General features: G+C 38.6%; 3 pseudogenes across 3 annotated transcripts in view; 1 reads left to right on the top strand and 2 right to left on the bottom strand.

The window, feature by feature from the left end:
- Positions 1–24,112, bottom strand: part of LOC306657986 (ATP synthase F(0) complex subunit B1, mitochondrial-like) — a 232,234-nt pseudogene that overhangs the window by 167,125 nt on the left and 40,997 nt on the right. The window lies entirely within an intron of this gene.
- On the top strand, positions 1,975–5,608 carry LOC306657989 (ATP synthase F(0) complex subunit B1, mitochondrial-like; annotated as a pseudogene). Its single transcript has 2 exons — positions 1,975–1,981; positions 4,981–5,608. The product of its transcript is annotated as an ATP synthase F(0) complex subunit B1, mitochondrial-like (transcript).
- Positions 22,674–23,867, bottom strand: LOC306656101 (activating signal cointegrator 1 complex subunit 1-like; annotated as a pseudogene). The gene has a single exon. The product of its transcript is annotated as an activating signal cointegrator 1 complex subunit 1-like (transcript).

Raw genomic sequence — 24,112 nt, 5'->3', positions numbered from 1 at the left:
ATGCTGAGAATAAGAGTTGGATCTGGGGTTCAATTTCAAGGGTTAAGGATCCTGAAGATTGGGCTTTAACCACTACCTAGCATTGACTCATGCCAACTTCTGCTGAAACCATAAGGTGCTCCTTCACCTCCTTCACCTCCTTCACCAACACTGCTGTTATTAAAATCACCATGGCTGCCTTTGTCCCCACCATGCTCATCATCCACACTATCTCCACCACCATTAATATCATACCACTATTACTACCTCCAACACCATAATCATAACCTTCATTAATAACACCAGCACTACCACCTTCACCACCATCACCATCACATCAACTACCATCAGCACCTCCATCATCACCAACACCATCACTATCACCACCTCCATCTCCATCAACAACACCAACTGCACTACCATCACCATCATCACCATCATATCCTTAATACAATTACCATTAGAACAATCTGTCATTATCACCACCACCATCACTATCATCACCACCATTAGCACCATTGCCACTATCACCACCAACATCACTACCACCACCACCTCCACCTCAAAATAATCAGTTCTACCACCATCACCACCAACACCATTACCACTCTCTCTGGCATACAGCAACAGCCACTACTTCACAGTGTTGTTATCAGAACTGGATAAGGTACTATATCTAAGGTCCTTGGATACAGTTTGCTCCCATGGTCATGTTTGTGGCTGCATCCAAACTGAAGTGGCTCCCCTTACCTGGAGTTTCTTCCCCTCTCCTTTCCATTCTCCTAAATTCCAGTCATTCTTCCAAATTTTAATGCTTGTTCCAGGAAGAAGGAAAATAGAAGCACCAGAAGTTTGACCCTTCACTAAACAACAGGAATAGTGGTAATATCTAACATAAATAATTTGGAATTCTGCTTTTCCAGAGGAAGGTTTATTATGTTAATTTTGGTCTATTTCAGTTCCTAGCATGGGAACAGCTACCCATCACCAACTCCCATCTCTGGAGCAGACAATCATGCATATCTTCCCATGGCACCTTGCACACAGCTTGTGGGGGCCAGAGTGGGCAAGAATAGCCATTTTCTCTACAAATTGGGAGTCTGCATTGTGATTTGATAACCACTGCTTTTGGTCTTTGAGGTGAAAATATAGGTGAGCAACCACTACTTTATGCCTCTTCAGACTTGTGAAACCACAGCATCAGTTGAAAGAACTTTCTAGGATATTTAAAGGGCCAAGACTCCTTTTCCCCTTCTTTTCCTCTCCCTTTCATTTTTCTCTTTTGCCCTCTTTTGGAGAAAGTCAAAATTCTAGGATATTCAAAAGCAAGCACATAAACAAGGAAACTTAGAAGGTCACCATTATACCCAAGGAAAGTATAGCCTCAAAAAAGACCTGACAAGATCTTAAATTTATGCCTTAGGCTGCTCCTTAGCACAGGGATAGTCTGCAACAATCTCAACAGATCAAAAACAGGCAAAATCTGGGGACTGGGGGAAAATATGATTTCCAGAATTACTATGTTATTAGATTCAATTATCAACAAAAAATCACAAGATATCCAAAGAAACAGGCAATATGTCCATTTAAAGGAAAAAAGACAAAACAAGAGAACCCTTTCCTGAGAAAGACAAGATAGCACACACGTCTCACACAGAGAGACCTCAAAACAATTGTCTTAAAATTGCGGGATGAACTAAAGAAAGAAGTGGAGAAAGTTAAGAAAATGACATAAGAAGAAAAGGAAAATATCAATTAAGAGAAAACCTAAAGGAAACCAGAGAAATTCTGAAAGTTGAAAAGTGAAATAATTAAATTTTAAAATTTACTGGAGAGAATTAAAGACAGAATTTAAGCAGTCAGAGGAAAGAATCAGCAAAACTGAGGATAGGATCATTGAAATTATTGAGTCTGAGGGACTGGAAAGAAAACATATTAGGAAAAAAGTGAACAGAGCTTTGAGGTCCCACGGCACACCATCAAGTGCACCAGCACATGTATGGTAAGGATCCAGGAAGAAGAGAGAAAGAAATGGTCAGAGGGATTATTTGAAGAACAATGGCTGAAGACTACCCACATTTGATAGAAGAAGTTCAGTGAACTCTGATATGAACTCAGAGACCCTTTCTGAGGTATCATAGTCAAACAAAGCTAGAGACAAAGAGGGACTGTCAGAAACAGTGTGAGAGAAGTACTCATTACATACAAGGGAGCCTCAATTAGATCCTCGGCAGATTTCCCATCTGTACCTTAGGAGGATAGAAGGTAGTGGGCTCTACATAGACAAAGCCCTGAAAGAAAAAAATACTGTCAACCAGGAATCCTATATCCTAAAAAACTGCCCTTCCAAAGTATGGGCAAATTTAAGACATTCCCAGAATAACAAAACTGAAGGAGCCTGTTACCATTAGATCTATCTGGAAGACATGTTCAGGGGAATATGCAGGTCAAAGCTGTTTGAAGAAGTTGTTTGAAGAAATAAGGGCCTCAGTACAGGTAAATGCATGGGCAGTTATGATGTAGTGTTATTATAACAGTGGATCACTCCAATTTGTTTTCCACATGATAAAAGATTAATACACTTGAGGAAAAAATTCCAAGAGTTACTATTACTGTAGCCTTGGTTTGTAAGTCCACATTTATTTTCTACATGATTTAAGAGATTAAAAAATTAAAAATTAATGATGTTTGTGTACATACCATGTACAGAGATGTAATTTTGTGAAATAACTGGAAGAGTATGAAGACAAAGCTCTAAAGGAGCAGTTTTTGTGTGGTGTTGAAGTTGAACTGGTACAAATTCAAACTAGAGTGTTATAACTTCAGGATATTAAATGCAATCCCAAGGGCAATCACAAAGGGGAAAAAACTATACTCAAAAGGAAATGTATATCATTTGCTGCAGAAAAAAAATCTAAACTCAAAGAAGACTCAGTGCACAAAATGAGGGACTTAAAGTTAGAAGAAAACAAATAGAAAACAAATAGTAAAATGACATAAATAAATCCCTCTTCATCAGCATTTACTTTAAATGTAAATGAATTAAACTTTCCTATCCAAACATGGAGATTGGCAGAGTGGAAGAAATATATCCCCCCACCCCATGATTCAATTATATGCTCTCTGCAAGAGACTCATTTACTTTTTAATATGTTTTTTTTTTTCACTTGCCAGTATGATACTCAAACCCAGTGCTTTGTGCATGCCAAGCATGTACTTCACCACTGAGCCACGAATCCAACCTCAGACTCACTATAGATCTGGAGATATAACCAGGTTGATAGTAAAGGGATACAAAAAATCCAATAAGTAGTAACCCTCAGAGAACAGGGATAGTTATACTAATGACAGACACAATGGTCCTCAGAACAAAAAAGGTTACAGTTATCTCATACTACACAAAAGCACCAAAAATGTTCACTGGAGAGAAGATAACCTATGCAATAAGTGGTGCTGGGAATATTGGAATTTAACATGTAACAAAATGAAATTAAACCCCTATCTCTCAACCTGAGTGAAACTCGAAGTGGATCAAAGACTTGGGCACTAGACCAGAGACCCTGTGCCTAACAGAAGAAAATGTATGTCCAAATCTTCATCTTGTCAGTTTAGGATCTGACTTCCTTAACAGTACTCCTAAAGCACAAGAAGTAAAATTAAGAATCAATAATGGGATGAATTCCAACTAAAAAGTTTCTTCTCAAGAAAAGAAATAATCAATACATGAAGACAGAGCATACAAAATGGGAGAAAATTTTTACAATGTGCACCACAGATAGAGCATTAATCTCCAGGATATATAAAGAACTTGAAAAACATCAATGTTTATAGCAGCTCAATTCACAATAGCTAAACTATGGAACCAACTTACATGCCCTTCAACAGATGAAAAGATAAAAGAAATATATATATTTCATATATATATATATATATAATACATATATGATGGACTATTACTCAGCTTTAAAGAAGAATGAAATTCTGGTATATGCTGGTAAATGGATGGAGTTAGAGAATATCATGTTAACTGAAATAAGCCATACCCAAAAAAACCAAAGGCCTAATGTTTTCTCTGATTTTTGGAAGCTAATTCACAATAAAGGGGGGATATAGGGAAGAACAGATTGCTTTAGATAGGTAGAGGGGATTGAAGGGATGATAGGGGATAGGAAGAATACCAGAATAAATCAGACATTATTACTTTATGTACATATGTACACATATAACTATATAACTGGTGGGATTCTATATCATGTATAACCAAAGAATGAGAAATCGTAATCCATTTTATGTGATGTTTCAAAGTGCATTCTAGTGTCACGTATAACTAATTAAAACAAATAAAAATTTAGAAAAATATTACTTGGGACAAAGAAGGACAGTGCATACCAATAAAGCTTTAGTCAGTAAGAAGTCATGTATAAACATGTATGAAAATACATTAAAAATGGACCAGATTCTGACCCATACCACTACATGGAAGAACCATGAAACTACACCAAGTGATACCAGTCAGGAATTACATTCTGAGATCCCTAGAAGCCATGTCCATGGGGTCAGGCAGTGGGTAGTGAGTGCTAGGGCCAGGGGCAGAGAGTGGTTAGTGTTAGTGGGATGAAGCTTCAGTCTGGGAAGATGAGGAGGTTCTGAGGATGCGCTGCTTTATGCCACTAAACATACAGTCAAGAGTGATGAAGAGGGGCTGGGGATATAGCTCAGTTGATAGAGTGCTTGCCTCACATGCACAAGGCCCTGTGTTCAATCCCCAGTACCACACACACACACACACACACACACACAAAGTGACCAAGATAATAAATTAGATGGTACATGCATTTAACCACAGTAACCATATCCTATTAAAAAAATATAAACCCAAGTAGTCATCTTCCTACCGTCCCTGAAAAGAGTCTCCATTTGGGGTCACAGGGACAATAAACCTGCTTCTTCGACATTTGCTGCCCAAGCTTTCATGGGTGGTACTTCCTGCCACTGCCACAGTGGTCTCAAGTCTCAGAAACACAGCATACTTAGGACCAGGAGTATTTCAGGCAACTAGGATTTCTTACACAGGAAAGCCATATTTTATCCCTTTACTGCCTCTTCCTGAAGATGGAGGAAAAGTTTGCCTTGGGCTGATCCCTGGAGAATTCTTTCAATTCAATTTCTTTATCCTAAAAGTGGTTTAACATGGCCCTACATGCTTGGAACTGGGCTTATCTTGTATTTTATATCCAAAGAAATATATGTGATTACCCCAGAGACCTTCTCTACCCTATCAATAGTAGGGTTACTTGTCTATGCAATTAAAAAATGTTACCTCTATTTAAGAATTTATTGATAATCTTGATGAGCAAAATATTGCCCAACTATAAGAGGTAAAGCAGGTTTCCATCAAACAAATCCAATACAATTGATACAATTGAGATGGAGAAGTCACAGTAGGCACTGGTTCAGAAGTACCACTATCTTTTTGATTGTCCAGAGGAATAATACTGATATGAACTTGGAGGTTACTTACCAGAAATGGCTACATAAAGTATACAAGGAGGTAAAGAATCACCTGCATTATGAAATCTTTGTGCAGAATATTATGCATCATAAGGAACAGGAGCATATAATAAACTGAGTGGAGAAGTTTGGGAAATGACAGAGAAAAGGGTTAACTACCAAAGGATGGTGTTGGCCATATATCACTCAGTTACCCAAAAACATCTACTCAATAAACACACAAGAGCCAATACTCTTTTTAAATGAGAGAGGGCATGATGGGTCTGGCTATACTAGTTCTGGCTTCTAATAACAACAACCTGGAGTAGCCCAACTCTCTTTTATTTGTAGACAGACAGGTAAAGGGGGCAAGACTGAGAGGAGCTTCTGCGATGGACAGGATAGGGTGGAGTTAGGGGAGCCATTCTCTCAGAGAAACTAGACAGGGAACTGCTTGATTCCACTAGGTTAGGATGGCTTCCCACATCTCCCCCTTTTAAATATTATTTAAAATGTAAATTATGGGCAGCTGTTTTGAGGTTCTGGATCTTGGTTCTGAGAGCTGCTTTGAGGTCCCAACTCTTGGTTCTGAGGGTATGGCAATCTAAGAGCTCAACAGAGCTAACATGGCTACAAGCATTGAGATTGGAGATTTAAATTCTAGTTGTTCGGTCATTATTTTTAGCCTGTCAAATCAGATTCCTCATTTATCCCCACAAAGGTACATGGAGTGTTTGGTTCACTTGATTCTTCTTTCTCCTTCTTCTCATTGAATTCTGGCTCTCCTGGAAGAACAGGGATGATGTCTCTGGTTAGATCTTCAACCACTTAAAACTTGGCTCCTGGTCCTCCATGTTTGATGGCAAGTTTAGGTACCCAAATAGGGCAGAATGCTCCTTCTGAAAAGACACAAGTATAACCTCTACTACACATTATTACTGTATCTGGTCCTTTCCACTATCCTCTTTGTAAATCTTTCCACCAAACTATACCCAATGGACCTGTCATGGCAGAAGACATGTCTCTTGGCTGCTGTGTGACTTTCTGAATCACAATTTTAAAAGTTTAAAACAAACAATATAAGATTAAGCTTTTTTGTGGGGTCTTATCTACCCCTTTTTGTTTTTATAATTGTAGCTTAATAGATAAATGAGCTCATTCTACAATGGGTTGACCTTGAGTTTATAAGGAATACCAGTTCCATGTGCATTATCAAATTGGGGGCAAAACTGTTGAAAAGAACTAGTAAAAGTTGGAGAATTATCAGTTTTGATGTGTAAATGGACAGTCCAATACTGCAAAAGCAGCTAGACAATGAGAAGTAACATGTTGAGTATGCTCCAGTCTTTACTTATTCTAAGTGTACGTCTTAAGTTACATTTAACTATTGTATCTTTTTCAAATGCCCAAGATGGCTGTTTTGGTTTTAACTGTTTTGCTAGGTGTTTAAGACCAAGCTGGTTGAATTGGACTATTTCTTTTTCTTAAGAGTCAGCTGAGTTCCCACAGGAGTCATTTGTGGGGAACTTGAGAGCAGCTTCTTAGCTCCTTTAGTGCCATTCATGAGGTAGGGTCTCCTTGATGAGGTGGATTCCCTTGGGAGCATCAGGATATCTCCCTTTTCCAATGACCCTCCTCTGCAACAGGTGCACCAATTGACTTTTCTTCATCTAGTCGTCTCATCAATCTACCTGATGGGGAGGTCATGTGGTCAAGAATTGCAAAGCTCCTTGAAGAAGTTCTCTTGTTCCCCGGATTCAAGCTGACTCTGAGGGCAAAAGCCAAATACTGGTTTTCTTGGCCCCTTTATTTTAGTCTTGATATCTAATCTGCATCTTAAACATCCATCAAGCTAGTCTTACCAGTCATAAAGTCAGAGTACTGGGCTTTAACTTCAATGTCTATAACTTTACAGTTATCTACCCCCTTTTATTTTATTTGGGTCTATATTATCTTCTCTGTCCTATAGGTGATGCCTTATTACCTCAACTTAATTTAGGTGACTTGTTCATGAAGTTGTACTTTGCAAAACATTAATCAGGCAACAGGTATAGAGCTTACAAGGAAAATACAAAATGGAATTAACAACAGTACAAACATATTTAATTTGTGTAATAGCTATCTTGAGTTTTGGCTCCCCTGTTTGAGATCACAGTAATTTTACAAAAACAACAACAAGAAAAAAATGAACAGTCTTTTGAATGTAACTTTAAATGAGCTAAAGTTGAGCTTATTTTGGAGCCAGTCTAACATGCAGTAACATGGGAGGCAGAGCCATATTTCAGGTAATGTGGGGGTCTTCACAAATCCTAAGCACCTCTGTTCTGAAGTTGATCATTGCCTCCTCTTTAAACATCATTTTACAAAGGTTACATACAATCTTTCTCAAGTCTACATGAACATCAGTCAACACAGTATAACATTGCATTTGAAACATGAATCAAGGAGAGAATGAGAGAGCTTTTATCTTTCCTTTTGTGTAGCATAGTGGCAAAATGCTTTCATGTTTCACAATATTAACCTTTAAACAAATCAGGCTCTCACTTATAGAAATACATTTACATTTTTATCCCAGTATAGAAGGTAACATAAAATTTTACATATATCCTTTTGATAACAGGTCCTGTTACCAACATTAAATGATACAGATAAATCCCCAATAAAATGTAATATTCTTATAAGTTTAAATTACCATACAGACAAGTTTAATTTGGAGAGCAGCAGCTTGATAAATTTTCTGCTTATAAGACTTGTATACATGGAAGATGTGAACATATTTAATATACAAAGAAGAGTAACCACTCCACAATTTCCTTGATATTTTTATATTAATATAGTTTAGTTTCTTAAACAAATTTAGACTCTGTAATATAGTATAATATTCTAAATATTATTGTTTAACCACAATTGTACAAACCATAATTCTTAAGACTAATCATTCTAAAGAATAAAACTTAACAGACACAATGCTGACAATAAATTAGTGTTTTAAAGAAATTATTGTCATTTTAACATATGGAATCTTTGGTTTATATCAGTACATTAATATTTAACATTAGAAAAAACCTTAAACAGCTTTAACTGATTATATCACATATATACAACCAACTTAGTTACACACAAACTTGTTGAAATTTGCCCTTTATTTACACACAGCATTTCTTAGCACTTACTTAAACCCTCATGTATTTCATCACACAAAGACATTCCTACCCAGAAACATTTTTTTCCTTCTACTAAATATATTTCCACACATAGAACATTTCATTTTTCTCTTTTCTGTCTGTTGACCCCTATTTTGTTCACTTTTTGGAGCAACTCTTATGAAATTTCTGAATTTAGATTAATTACTCCATTTTAATAAGATAAAATAATTTATAGTACTTATAGTACTCTAACTGAAACACAGTTGAAACTTTTGGAACCTTTAGTATATAGAATTGTACCTGTTAGGCCTTAACTCTTAGTAACCTTGTTTTTAGTGATGACATAAAGAAATTTTAAAATCTTTTTATTTGCCCATCTATGAAAACACCAATAATTATAAAGTATGTTACCCTCAGGAATTTAAGGAGTTGAGAATATTTTGTGTTATTAAACGGTTAACATTTTAACTTTTGTAAATTAATCAACTGTCTCTAACAAACACATTTGAGTAATCCCATACATGTCAAATCTAATATACTAATTTTACTGTAAAAAGCAAGATATCAGACAAGTGTATAGAAAAGGGTTTGTCATCACTTTCCTGTAGAAGAAAAGATCTAGAAACAATTAATATTAGACATTTTATAGACAGCAACATTTTATTAGTTTGACCATCTAGAGACTTTTGTGTTAAGTAATTTTAAAGACATTTTACTTGCATTTGTTCACCCAATTCAAATTGAACATTTTTAAAATCATGTGAATTAAAGCTATTTGGATCCATTTTTTCAATTTTATTCATGAACACTCATTATTTATGTCAATTCTGAAATCATGTACATGATATTTAGTCACACACACATAAACATCATGATATATACATAACACAAAAGCAAAGGCCTTGTAGCTTTTCATAGGTGAATCTCCATTGCAATGTAACAGATGTTCAAAAACCCTATTTGAATAAAAGCAGGACTGATTGAGAAAAATCAGAGCTCAAAAAATATAGAATGTAAGGGAAAAAAGATGCATCCTGGAGAAATGACATAACCATTAAATATTTTAATAAAGCACCATACAATTTATTTTTTAGTTTAGATTAGTTGGAGTTCAGGTAAAAGGCACTCTTTCCTTTTTTTATTTTTTTTCTCAAGTTTGAGACTGGCCTCCTCCTGAGCCTGCAAGCTTCTACATTTGCATTTCAATGTAAGCCTTCACAGAGATCTGTAAGGAGCTAAGACAGAGAGATTAGTGGTTCCAGCAAAAACTTGATGCCAAAAGCATTTTAACCATTTCTTATTTTAGGACAGGTTTGGATGTCCAAGAAAATTATGACAACTTATTTTCCATTACTTTTCATAGTGACACTACTATGCTAAGCTCCTTACTGAGATATGCCATTGTCTATTGACCTGGTTTGTCCATGGCTGCCTATCCAGCAGTTTGGGGTGAATATTTGAAGGATTACTTTCCTCTCAGTGACAAACAGGTTAAATCTTGTTTCTTAGGGAAGCTGAGAATAGGACCTTGAAGTAAGGCCCCTTTTTGATATTTTAAAAGTCTTTAGATTGTTTTGATTCCCACATCAGGGCAGTTGTTCCTTGGTGTAAGATTTTTCAAGGATACTATAAAGAGGATTAGATAATTCCCTATACCCAGGAATCCAAGGCCTGCAGTATCCAGTTATCCCTAGGAGGCCTCTGTAATGGCTTTGATATTTCTCCTATGTGGTAGCACACAAAGGATGTCATCTATGTAATGTTTTATCTCTAAATTTTGTTAAGTTCGTAACTTGGGTTTGTCCAAACAGGTGAGGGCTATCTTCAAATCCTTGAGGAAACACTGTCCAGATTAGTTGAGATCCACTATCTGGTTCCTCAAAGACAAACAGATATTGTGATTGAAAGTCTAGGCTACACAGAAAAAGACATCCATTATATCTAACATTGTAAACCAGCAGCTGGAATTTTAGATAACAGAGTACATGGATTAAGAACTACAGGGAGGATATGATCCAAGATGGTGCACTAGAGGGTGACTGCATCTCCAGTCACTCCAGAACCCAGGACTCAAGAAGGGGACGCATGGAGAGACTCGGACTAAAATAGAACCACTGGGTGAGTCTCCCCAACCCGGTGAAGCTCGGCCCAGGTGGCAGGCCCAGATTCGGGTGGCTTATTAGAGTAGGGCAGGGAAGCTAGAGACTTCCCCAGGCAGCCCTGAGCACTCCAGCAGTGGGCTCCTACCACAGGCGAGATTCTCCAGCTTCTCCAAGCAGGCCCACCAGTGAGAGCCTTTCTACACAGAACCAGCTCCAATTCCCTGAGCCAGCATGAAGCGAACTCTGGCCCAAGTGCAGATTGCTCAGGAGACCAGGATAGGGAAGCCAGGGACTTTCCCAAGCAGCCTGGCTCCCTCTGGTGGGAAGCGACTTTCTAGACTAGCTTCTTGGAGCAGACCGCCCAGTGAGAGCCTTTCTACACAGAGCCAGCCACAAGTCGCTGACCCAGCGGAGACCTCTGACCTGCAAGCAGCCTCTGGGACCAGGGCAGGGCAGCCAGAGACCTTTCCAGGTGGACCTGCCCCCTTCGGCCACAGGCTTTTTCCACAGGGCTATCCAAGATGGTGGACTAGAGGGTGACTGCATCTCCAGTAGCTCCAGAACCCAGGATTCAAGAAGGGGAGGCATTGAGAGACTCAGACTAAAATAGACCCACGGGGTGAGTCTCCCCGACCTGGTGAAGCTCGGCCCGGGTGGCAGGCCCGGAATCGGGAGGCTTATTAGAGTAGGGCAGGGAAGCTAGAGTCTTCTCCAGGCAGCCCTGCACACTCCCGTGGTGGGCTCCTCCCACACAGCCAGCTTCTCGGAGCAGGCCCACCAGTGAGAGCCTTTCCACACAGAGCCAGCTCCAAGCCCTGGAACCAGTACCAGGCTAGGGGCAGCTTTCTTCAGAAGCACTGCATTATCAAGTTACTCCAAGACTTCAGGGTACTGAAGGCTGGGAGGTGATACACTGGAAATCTACAGGGACACTATAAGCCAATAGAGGAAATCTGCAATATCACAGAGTCCCACAGACATCTGACCAATATGAGAAAACAAGGGAAGAAAATGTCCCAAACAAACCTAGATACTATATCAATAAAACCCAATGACAGCACAGAAGAAGAAATGTCAGAAAGGGAGTCCAGAATGTACATAAATAAAACAATCAGGGAAGCAAATGAGGAGGTGAAAGAGCAAATGCAGGCATTGAAGGTGGAGATGAAAGAGCAAATGCAAGCATTAAATTATCACACCAAACAACAGTTAAAAGAGCAAATAAGGGAAGCAAGAGATCATATCAATAAAGAGTTAGAGATACTGAAAAAAAACCAAGCAGAAATCCATGAAATGAAGGAAACAATAAACCAAGTTAAAAACTCCATAGAAAGCATAACCAATAGGATAGAACACCTGGAAGACAGAACCTCAGACATTAAAGATAAAATATTTAATCTTCAAAACAAAGTTGACCAAACAGAAAAGATGGTAAGAAATCATAACAGAATCTACAAGAATTATGGGATATCATGAAAAGGCCAAATTTAAGAATTACTGGGATTGAGGAAGGCTTAGAGAAACAAACCAAAGGAATGAACAATCTATTGAATGAAATAATATCAGAAAATTTCCCAAATTTGAAGAATGAAATGGAAAACCAAGTACAAGAGGCTTATAGGACTCCAAATATACAAGATTACAACAGACTCACACCAAGGCACATTATTATGAAAATACCTAACATACAAAATAATGACAGAATTTTAAAGGCCAAGAGAAAAGAATAAAATTACATTCAGGGGAAAACCAATAAGAATATCAGCAGATTTTCAATCCAGACCCTAAAAGCTAGAAGGGCCTGGAGCAACATTTTTCAAGCCCTGAAAGAAAATGGATGCCAACCAAGAATCTTATACCCAGCAAAACACACTTTCAGATTTGAAGATGAAATAAGATCCTTCAATGAGAAGCAAAAGATAAAGGAATTTACAAAAAGAAAGCCAGCATTGCAGAACATTCTCAACAAAATATTCTATGAGGAATAGATGAAAAACAATGATGCAAATCAGCAACAGGAGGAACTAGCCTAAAGGAATAGCCAAATAAAGGAGAAACCAAATCATGTCATAAAACAAAAATGAGTCAAATGACTGGGAATACAAATCATATCACAATAATAACCCTGAATGTTAATGGCCTGAACTCAACAATCAAAAGACATGGACTGGCAGATTGGATTAAAAAGAAAAATCCAACAATATGCTGCCTGCAAGAGACTCATCTCAGAGAAAGAGATACCCATAGACTAAAGGTGAAAGGATGGGGAAAAAAAATACCATGCACACGGACACAGCAAAAATGCTGGAGTATCCATCCTCATTTCAGTTAATGTGGACTTCAAGCCAAAACTAGTCAGAAGGGATAAAGAAGGACATTACATACTGCTTAAGGGAAGCATAAATCAGCAAGACATAACAATCATAAATATCTATGCCCCGAACATTGGCTCATCCATGTACATCAAATAAATCCTTCTCAATTCCAGAAATCAAATAGACCACAACACAATAATACTAGGCGATTTTAACACACCTCTCTCACCGCTGGATAGATCTCCCCAAAAAAATTGAATAAAGAAAATATATATCTCAATAACACAATCAACAATTTAGACTTAACCAACTTATATAGAATATACCATCAAAAAGAATGAATATACTTTCTTCTCAGCAGCACATGGATCCTTCTCTAAAATAGACCATGTTATATGCCACAAAGCTACTGTTAGCAAATACAAGAAGATAGAGATACTACCTTGTACTCTATCAGAACATAATGGATTGAAATTAGAAATGAATGACACCATAAAAAACAGAAACTTCTCCAATACCTGGAGATTAAATAATAGCCAGAGCAATTACACAAACTAAAGAAATTAAAGGGATACGAATTGGAAAAGAGGAACTCAAACTATCCCTGTTCACTGATGACATGATTATATATTTAGAGGAACCTGGAAATTCCACCAGAAAACTCTTAGAACTCATAAGTGAATTCAGTAAAGTAGCAGGTTACAAGATCAATGCTCATAAATCCAAAGAATTTATTATTTATTTATTTTTATTGTAAACAAATGGGATACATGTTGTTTCTGTTTGTACATGGAGTAACAGCATATCATTTGCATATTCATACATTTAAATAGAGTAATGATGTTTGATTCATTCTATTATTTTTTCCTTCCCTCCCACCCCTCCTGCCTCTCTTTTTTTCTCTATAAAATTCCTCCTTCCTCCATTCTTCCTCCCCTCCCACCCCCATTATGTGTCATCATGCACTTATCAGTGAGATCATTTGTCTTTAGGATTGTTGAGATTGGCTTATCTCACTTAGCATGATATTCTCCGATTTCATCCATTTGCCTGCAAAGGCCATAATTATTATTCTTTATGGCTGAGTACTATTCCATTGTATATATATACTGAGTTTCTTTATCCATTCATCAATTGAAGGGGATCTAGGTTGGTTCCATAGTCTGGCTATTGTGAATTGAGCAGCTATGAACATTGATGTGGCTGTATCTCTGTAGTATACTCATTTTAAGACCTTTGGGTATAGGCTGAGGAGTGGGATACCTGGGTCAAATGGCAGGTCCATTCCAAGTTTTCTAAGGAATCTCCACACTGCTTTCCAGAGTGGCTGTACTAATTTGCATCCCCACCAGCAATGTATGAGTGTACATTTTTCCACACATACTTAGTTGTCATTTAGTTATTGACTTTTCATTCTTTTCTGGAATGCGCTCCATGCAATGAATTTTCCTCTTAGTACCGCTTTCATAGTGTCCCAGAGATTTTGATATGTTGTATCATCATTCTTATTGATATCTAAGAATTTTTTAATCTCCTCCCTGATGTTTTTTGTTATCCATGTTTCATTCAATAGCATATTATTTAGTCTCCAAGTGTTGGAGTAATTTCCTTTTTTTTATTTTGTCATTGATTTTATTCTCAGTCCATTATGATATGATAGAACACAAGGCAATGTTTCTATTTTTTTTTGCATTTACTAAGGGCTGCTTTGTGGCATAACATATGGTCTATTTTTGAGAAGGTTCCATGTGCTGCTGAAAAGAAAGTGTATTCGCTCATTGATGGATGGAATATTCTATATATGTCTATTAAGTCTAGGTTATTGATTGTGTTATTGAGTTCTATGGTTTCTTTGGTTGGATTATGTTTGGAGAATCTATCTAGTGATTACAGCGGTGCGTTAAAGGCACCCAGAATTGTTGTGTTGTGGTCTATGTGGTTCTTGAAATTGAGAAGGATTTGTTTGATGTACAAGGATGGACCATTGTTTGGGACATAAATATTTACTATCATTATGTCTTCCTGACTTATGGTTCCCTTAAGCAGTATGAAATGTCCTTTATCCCTTTTGACTAACTTTGGCTTGAAGTCCACATTATCTGATATAAGGTTGGAAACCCCTGCTTTTTTACTGAGTCCATGTGCGTGGTAGGTTTTTTCCCATCCTTTCACCTTTAGTCTGTGGATGTCTTTTTCTATGAGATGAGTCTCTTGCAGGCAGCATATTGTTGGATCTTTCTTTTGAATCCATTCTGCCAGTCTATGTCTTTTGATGGATGAGTTTAGGCCATTAACGTTCAGGGTTATTATTGAGAAATAATTTGTATTCCCAGTCATTTGGCTTATTTTTGGTTTTTAACTTGGCTTGGTTTCTCCTTTGAATGCTTTTCCTCTAAGGTAGTTCCTCCCTTTGCTGACCTCCATTGTGGTTTTTCCTTTCCTCCTCATGGAATATTTTGTTGAGAACATTCTGTAGTGCAGGCTTTCTATTTGTAAATTATTTTAACTTTTGTTTATCATGGAAGGATTTTATTTCATCTTCAAATCTGAAGGTTAGTTTTGCTGGGTATAAGATTCTTGGTTGGCAACCATGTTCTTTCAGAGCTTGAAATATGTTGGTCCAGGTCCTTCTAACTTTTAGAGCCTCAGTTCAGAAGTTGGCTGCTATCCGTATTGGTCTCCCCCTATATGTAATCTCATGCTTTTCTCTCACGGCCTTCAAAATCCTATCTCTATTTTGAATGATAGACATTTTCATTATAATGTGCCTTGGTGTGGATCTGTTGTGATTCTGTGCATTTGGTGTTCTGTAAGCCTCTTGTATTTGATTTTCCATTTCATTCTTCAGGTTTGGGAAATTTTCTGATATTATTTCATTGAATAGGTTGTTTATTCCTTTGGTTTGTATCTCTGTGCCTTCCTCAATCCCAATAATTCTTAAATTTGGTCTTTTCATGATGTCCCAAAATTCTTAGAGACACTGTTCATGATTTCTTACTATCTTTTCTATTTGGGCAACTTTATTTTCAAGATTAAATATTTTGTCTTTGTTGTCTGAGGTTCTGTCTTCCAAGTGGTCTAGTCTGTTGGTGATGCTTTCCATTGAGTTTTTTATTGGGTTTATTGTCTCCTTCATTTCAAGGATTTCCGTTTTTGATTTTTTTTTTTTTTTTGAGAATCTCTATCTCTTTGTTGAAATGATCCTTTGCTTCCTGTAGGTGCCGTTTCAGCTTATTGGTATTAGCATTCATTGCCTGCATTTGCTCTCTTATCTCATCCTTTGCTTCACAAATCAGCTTAATGATGTATTATCTGAAGTCCTTTTCTGACATTTCTTCTAACATACTGTCATTGGATTCTATTACTATAGAATCTAGATTTGTTTGGCCATTTTCTTTCCTTGTTTTTTCATGCTGTTCATGTATCTTCCCCTCTAGCACTGCAGTTCTGGGGTATTGCAGATTTCCCCCTATAGGCTTATAGTGGCCCTATAGGTTTCCAAAACCCTTTCTTTAAGGGGAGATCAATATTAGCAGTGCCCAAATCAGACACAATGCAATCCTAGACCAAATATCCCCTATGGGGACAATAACAAAATTGTCATAATAAACAAAGTGAGTTCAAATATTATCCTTGGTAAAAAAACAGGTTTGTAATAAGGTCTGCAGTTTCTAATGGAGGACAAAGAGGATGCAGAGGGATGTAGAATGTGGCTGTTAATGGGATCAGAAAATAATATACAGAAGTTCTAGAAAATAGAAAGTGTGAGAGTGTAATCAAAAGAAATCAGATGTTAGCACGCAAAAAAGGGAGAAAGAGACTCTGAGGGAACAGTTAAACAAAAGCAAAAGAGAGCAAGAAAAGTAAAGAAGTAAAAACTTAAATTTTTTTAGAAAGGAGAAAAAAGAAAATCTACTGTATAGCAGTCATAACTAATGAAACCTCCCAGTGTTCAGTAGCCTGATGCATGAGAAATACCTGACAATGAGCTTCAAGCCTCCAGCAGGCGTCTCAGGATGGGATTTGCCCCACCTGAAGATCAGAGCTACGGCTTCCAGGATTATCCAAGATGGCTGCTCTGGCTTTGAAATGTGTTGGCAAATGGGGAGCTGCAGCTCAGTGGTGGACGTGGTCAGCTGGAGGTCCTGGAGACAGGATGCAGTTGGTCCAGCAGGGGTCCTGGAGGTCCTGTGTGTTTGGTGTGGTTGTGGGATCCTGGAGGCCGGGTGCAATCCGTCAGTCTGGGGTCCCAGTGATAGGGCACAGTCCATTGACCCCAGAGGCAGGGAGTGATTGGTCGAGCTGAGGGATCCTGGAGATGGGACTCAGTCAGTCCGGCCAGGGGTCCTACGGTGCCTGGCTATTGTCTCAAAATGGCAGCAGCCACGTGTAATCAAACCTGCAGGTACTGTGACAGTGAACTTCCAGGCAGCAGCAGGCAGCTGGTGCTCCACTGGTGGTTGGCGATCATTTTGCTGACTGTTGTTGGACGATTGGGAGGTGAACTTCACGTGTTGGGTGATGGATAGGAGTAAGGCAGGCGATGAACAGGTGAGAGGCAGGCAAATGGCAGATGATAGACTTCTGACTTTGAGCAATCTGCTCTCAAAAAAGGCGTCAATATGCTAGCAGACTGCAGGTCATCACAGCAGACAAATGGGTAAACACCTGGGGATTGATAAGCAGAAAAACTGCCTCACCAAGAAACAGATATCCTCTGCTTGAATCCGGCGTTATGGAGTGACAAAGAATGCAGCCTCCCTCTAGTCTGCCATCTTGGATCTCCCCCCAATGCATTTTTATATATAAGTGATGAATCTTCAGAAAGAGAAATTAGAAAAACTACCCCATTCACAATAGCATTGAAAAAAATCAAATACTTGGGAATCAAACTCACAAAAGATATGAAGACCTCTACAATGAGAGCTACAGAACACTAAAGAAAGAAATTAAAGAAAACCTTAGAAGATGGAAATATCTACCATGTGCTTGGATAGGCAGAATTAATATTGTCAAAATGGCCATACTACCAAAAGTGCTATACAGATTCAATGCAATTCCAGTTAAAATCCCAATGATGTACCTTACAGAAATAGAGCAAGCAACTATGAAAATCATCTGGAAGAATAAGAAACCCAGAATAGCTAAAGCAATCCTCAGTAGAAAGAGCAAAGCAGGGGGTATCGCAATACCAGATCTTCAAATCTATTACAAAACAATAGTAACAAAAATGGCATGGTATTGGTACCAAAATAGACAGGTAGATCAATGGTACAGAATAGAGGACATGGACACAAACTCAAATGAATACAATTTTTTCATACTAGACAAAGGGGCCAAAAATATGCAATAGAGAATAGATAGCCTCTTCAACAAATGGTGCTGGGAAAACTGGAAAACCATATGCAACAGAATGAAATTAAACCCCTATCTCTCACCCTTCACAAAACTCAACTCAAAATGGATCAAGGACCTCAGAATCAGACCAGAGACCCTGCATCTTATAGAAGAAAAAGTAGGTCCAAACCTTCAACTTGTTGGCTTAGGATCAAACTTCCTTAACAGGACTCCCATAGCCCAAGAAATAAACAAGAATCAACAACTGGGATAGATTCAAACTAAAAAACTTTCTCTCAACAAAGGAAACTATCTGTAATGTGAAGAGAGAGCCTATAATGTGGGAGAATATATTTGCCACTCATACTTCAGATAGAGTGCTAATTTCCATAATCTATAAAGAACTCAAAAAACTCTACACCAAGAAGGCAAATAATCCAATCAACAAATGGGCTAAGGAAATGAACAGACACTTCACAGAAGAAGATGTACAAGCAATCAACAGATATATGAAAAAATGTTCAACATCTCTAGTAATAAGAGAAATGCAAATCAAAACTACCCTAATATTTCATCTCACCCCAATTAGAATGGCGATTATCAAGAACACAAGCAACAATAGGTGTTGGCAAGTGTCGGCAAAAAGGTACACTCATACATTGCTGGTGGGGTTGCAAATTAGTGCAGCCACTCTGGAAAACAGTATGGAGATTCCTCAGAAAGCTTGGGATGGAACCACCAGTTGACCCAGCTATCCCACTCCTTGGCCTATACCCAAAGGACTTAAAATCAGCATACTTCAGAGTTATAGTCACATCAATGTTCATAGGTGCTCAATTCACCATAGCCATATTGTGGAACCAACCTAGATGCCCTTCAGTTGATGAATGGATAAAGAAACTGTGGCATATATATCAATGGAATATTACTCCACCATGAAGAATGATAGATTTATGGCATTTGCAGGCAAATGGATGAAATTGGAGAATATCATGCTATGTGAGATAAGCCAATCTCAAAAAACTAAAGGACGAATGATCTCACTGATAAGCGGATGAGGACAAATAATGGGGGGTAGGAGGGGTTAGCGTTATGGTTAGGGTTAGGGTTAGGGTTAGGGATAAGGAGGGTGGTAAGAATGGAGGAAGGAAGGACTGTATAGTGGGAAAAGGGGTGGGAGGAGTGGGGGGGAAGGGAAAAAATAACAGAATGAATCAAACAACACTGCCCTATGTATATTTATGATTTTTAATTAAAAAAAAAAAAGAACTACAGGGTGGAGGGGAATTGCATTATTAATTGTTAAAAGATTTTGGAATAGGGAGTTGACTTTTGCACTCCTAAAATGTGTAAATTGCATTGGCTATTGTAAGGCATTAAAAGTTTCTGTTGTTTGTAAGCTTTATTAACATTTAGAAAAGCCAATAATCTAACGTCTCAAAGGTACTTGAAAAATTTTTTGCTTGCCCCTGCCAACCTCAATTGGGGTCTAGAGCTTTGTCTCCTTGGGGAGGTAACTCTCTTCATGCTCTTTGTGCACATGCACTTCCTTGAACATAAGTTTTCTAATCATAAGTCAATTTTTGTCCCAAATCAGCAAACTGTTCTGAGGTGGTAAGCATAGCCAAGGTAATCTGTACTCCATTCAATTTATTAATTTCTGCCTGATCTGAACAAGAACAATGCTTTATCCAACTGGATTTCCATGTTAAATTGTCACCTTCAGAAAGGTAGGAGATAGCTAGCAGGAGTCAATCATTTGGTGGTAGGAACTCATTACTTATTGATTGTAAGATTCTTAGTACGAATGGCATGTTTGCTCCATACAGAAAGTATGCAGATTTTAACTTCCTTAATGTTGTAAAAGGATTAGACACATGAGTTCTTTTTGGTCCCTCAGAACTTTGAGAATCATTTTGCTCAAAATTAAAGTATAACCAGAATTTTGTTAATTCCTACTCTGCCACATTAACAGCAGTAGGAATTCTTGGTCTTGTGATTTTAAGTTCTTTCCTAGGAGCAAGGTGAGGCACTGGAGCAAGACATTTCAAATGTAAATAACAGAGATCCCATACTAGCTCATCTTCCTCTACATCTGAATGCCTTCCAGTCTTCTGAATAGAAACTTGCACCCACCTTTCAGTGTCTCTTTGTCCATAGGAAATTGCTTAAGGCTAATTACTAAAACATTTTAAAATATGTTCCCAGAAGACAAAGAGGTCCTGGAGGATGAATATTTCTGACTCTTACATTTAAAGTTCTTAATAACATGATTAACTCTGCTGATTAAATCTCCCAAAGTCCCTAAGTCAACATCTTGGTCCAAATAAAAGCAAATTTCTATTACAGTCCAAACTAAATTCCCATAGCCTGCCATTGTGCTTCCAATTCTCATGTTATTTCTTCTCTCATATGGAGGCTTGACCCTCAGGGATTCTGCCTGAGCAGGGAGCAGCCATGTCTGGGTAGGGAGCAGCCATGTTTTTAGGAGGCCTTTCCAGTCTGTTCTTTCCCATCCTCCCCACCTGGACACAGAAACCATGCTGCTTCTGGAGGGTTGGAAATCATGGCAGGAACACACATATTTAAATGAGGAAACTCAAAGTAATTTCCCCCTCTTAAGTTAGAAATTTCCCCTAAATTCCTGATTAGAATCTTTTTTTTCCTCAGGATCATATACTTTGCACCTATCTAATCCAAATTAGGTCTCAGTCTCATGCAGGTTACACAGAGGCAGGCAGTCCTGCCTGATGGAGTCTGCAGTATTTAAAGCAATCATGTCTCCATATACATTTCAAGAACTGTAAGAGTTGTGTTCTCTTCACTGAATTTTCACTCTGGCTAAGTATTGAATATAGCTGAATAAATTTTATTTCTCTCTTTGTAGAGAGCAAATTCCCCAGTTTTACCATCACACAATTAAATTTCCTTTCCTTTTTTTTTTTTTAACTTGGAAAGTGCATTTATTCACAAATGACTTGTGCAATTGAAAGAATGGACATTTCTTTAAGCTGTCTGTTTTATCTCAACTCCCTAAGGTTTCCCTCCCAGTAATGGGAACAAAGCCCTTAAAGCTGTTCCAGGAAACAGCCCCAAACAGAGAGTAAAAGAGTCAATTGAGCCTGATAGCCAGATAGTGCTCAAAGAGTAGGATTACCAGAAACTATTGACCAGAATCTACGCCCTGTTGTAAAACATTGTGAAACATGTTGTATGTTATCAGCAAACCCAGACCCCTTTTGAAATTTCCCGGCAGCTTTGTCCCCCTTTTCCCTTTCATGTGCGACCCCTCCTGATGTGTGGTTTCTGCCTTTATAAACCTACAAGATTTTCTGCTAGGGACTCGACTCCTCGAGTTGGGTCCCAGCGCGCTGGAATAAACACCTCTTGTGGTTTGCATCAAGTGACGCCTCCTGCAGTTGATTGGGGTTGCCGTCCATCCATGGGACAGAGTTGGGGTTTCCTTTTTGGGGACCTTACAAAATCCCAGTGATAAATCCTTGATGGTGGTTAGATGCAGTCCTCACAATGTAGCTACCCTGACACACAGGGTTGAGAAGCAGGCTCAAAGAACAGAATATAAGAATCAAGATAAGATTAAGGAATGAAGTAAGCAGGAAGGTGAGGACATGGAGGGACAAAGAATGTGATGAGGGAAGAGTGATACCGCCGTTTAATGGTGACGAGTTCTGCTCCTTCTAATGTTGAAGATTGAACACTAGAGAAGCACACCAAGACAAGCATATTAAGGAGGTTTTATTTAAAGGTAATAATACAGACTTCTCCCAGCAGGAAGAAGGGGGCCATGACTGATGTTCTAAAGTCCCAAGAAGTGTGCTCACCCTACATCTTTTATAGGTTAAAGTCTCTTTTGTTCTCCAGTTTTCTCCCCCCTTATTTCTCCTTCCTGCCTACATGACTAGGCCTGGTTTTTCATTAAGTGAGAAACCATAGGCAGGGGGAGGGCCATGGTGATTCAGGCAGATAAGGGCCCAGGGGGCACCAATTAGCAGCCCCTTCTTTGTAGTCCTTGATAAAGGCAGGTAAATTTGGTAATCAATGGGCTCTGGAGATCCTTGACATTCCATTCTTCCAGGGGCAGTCTCCAACTTCCAGAGGCAGATGGCTTCATGGCTTCATTTCCTCAAATTGACCCAATTTCTTATTTCTACACTAACTACCTGTTCTTAATTCTGGCTTCAGGAGGAATGGAGCTCCCCAGCACAGCACCTGGGAGGACCGAAGGGAAAGCTGGCAAAGCCATGCTGGTAGCACTCCTCCCTCTGCTGCTCTGCCTTGGGCAGACATTCTTCACGCATACTCTGCAGTGTGCTGATATTGCTGTTTCCTTGCTGCTGCCCTCATGAGATGTTCAGTTTCCACAGCTTTCCAAGGTCCACCTCAGGAGAAGTCAATTTGTCCACAGGAGGCAAAGTTTCCAAACCCATCTACTGTGACCCTCTGAGAGATGTGAATGGAACTGAGCTTTAGGGAACCAAAGTAGAAGTTCTCAAACAACTTTAAAATGTTCCAGCCATCAAATGACTCTCCTTGAAGATATATTTGCCATCTGCTGTGTAGAGATTGTACCTGCCTTCAGCATTGGGGTCTTTCCTGAATAGTGTATTCATGACTGTAGCATGCAGTTTCACACTATTCCACTCTTTCACTATTATTCCAGATGCCTGAAAGCATTCCACACTCTATCAACCAATTCCTGCAGCCTGTTCTAGTCCTCTTTCATATGAACTTTAGCATAAAGAACATCCACTATACCAGGATCATCATTCATGTACTCTATTCCTGCCAACTCTACTTCTAAGGGTTTGCCCCCAGAAATGTCAGTACTAAACTCCTCTTTACAGCATTGTAGCATCTCACATGCCTGCTGGATCTCTTGCTCACTCAAAAGTACCAACATCCCAATAGTTAGGTGAGGTTTTTTTGGAATTCTGGAAAATGGAGCTATCAACCCGATTCATGGAGGACTTTTCCAGCACTTCTTCCTGGAAATTCACAAATTCTTCTTGAACTTTAGTTTCATTGAGGAAAAAGGCAAGAAAGTGAGTGAAGGGCTGTTTTCTTCTAAAAGTGTCCAAAAGAACATCAATCTGAGTTTGGGCTAGAATTACCCCATTTCGATGCTGACCAGTGATCACAATTTCCCCATCTTGTCCAGGTTTAGAAATGCTAATAGAAGTTTTGGCCTCCATTTCTACTTTCTTCCTATTGTCTCCTCTCTTTCCAACTATATTCTTGTAGAGCAGGTTGGGAGCACTCACAGTAGATGGGAATCCTTGCAGGGTCTTCTCCACCTCATAGGCATCACAGGGCTCATCAGCATACTCCATTGGGTCTTGATAGACATCCCCATTGTCTTCTTCATGTTGGTAAGTCTTCTCTTGGATAGTGTTATTTCTGTAACTTTGTCCATTAATTGTTATATGCTGTGGGCACAGAACTTCCATGACACCTTCTCCAAATAATATTCTATTGAAATCCTGCATGGACTAGAAAAATGGAGGAGACATGAGACTGCCACAGCAGGCATGGAAAAACTCCCTTTCCTTTCTTACTACTAAACTTATTCACATGCAAATACTTCCCATGGAAAAGGGGACAACTCAAATTTGAATGGCATTTGAGTTTTTATTATGTTCACAGAATTAAAAACTTCATGGGTTAAACTTGCAACACTATGGAAAATATTAGTGCCAAGCTCAGTCTTCTGCCAATATGCACC

Source organism: Sciurus vulgaris, assembly GCF_902686455.1.
Source record: "Sciurus vulgaris genome assembly, chromosome: 3".
Lineage (NCBI taxonomy): Eukaryota > Metazoa > Chordata > Mammalia > Rodentia > Sciuridae > Sciurus > Sciurus vulgaris.
Note: the sequence above shows the minus strand (reverse complement) of the source record. Positions and strands in the feature narration are given on the sequence as shown.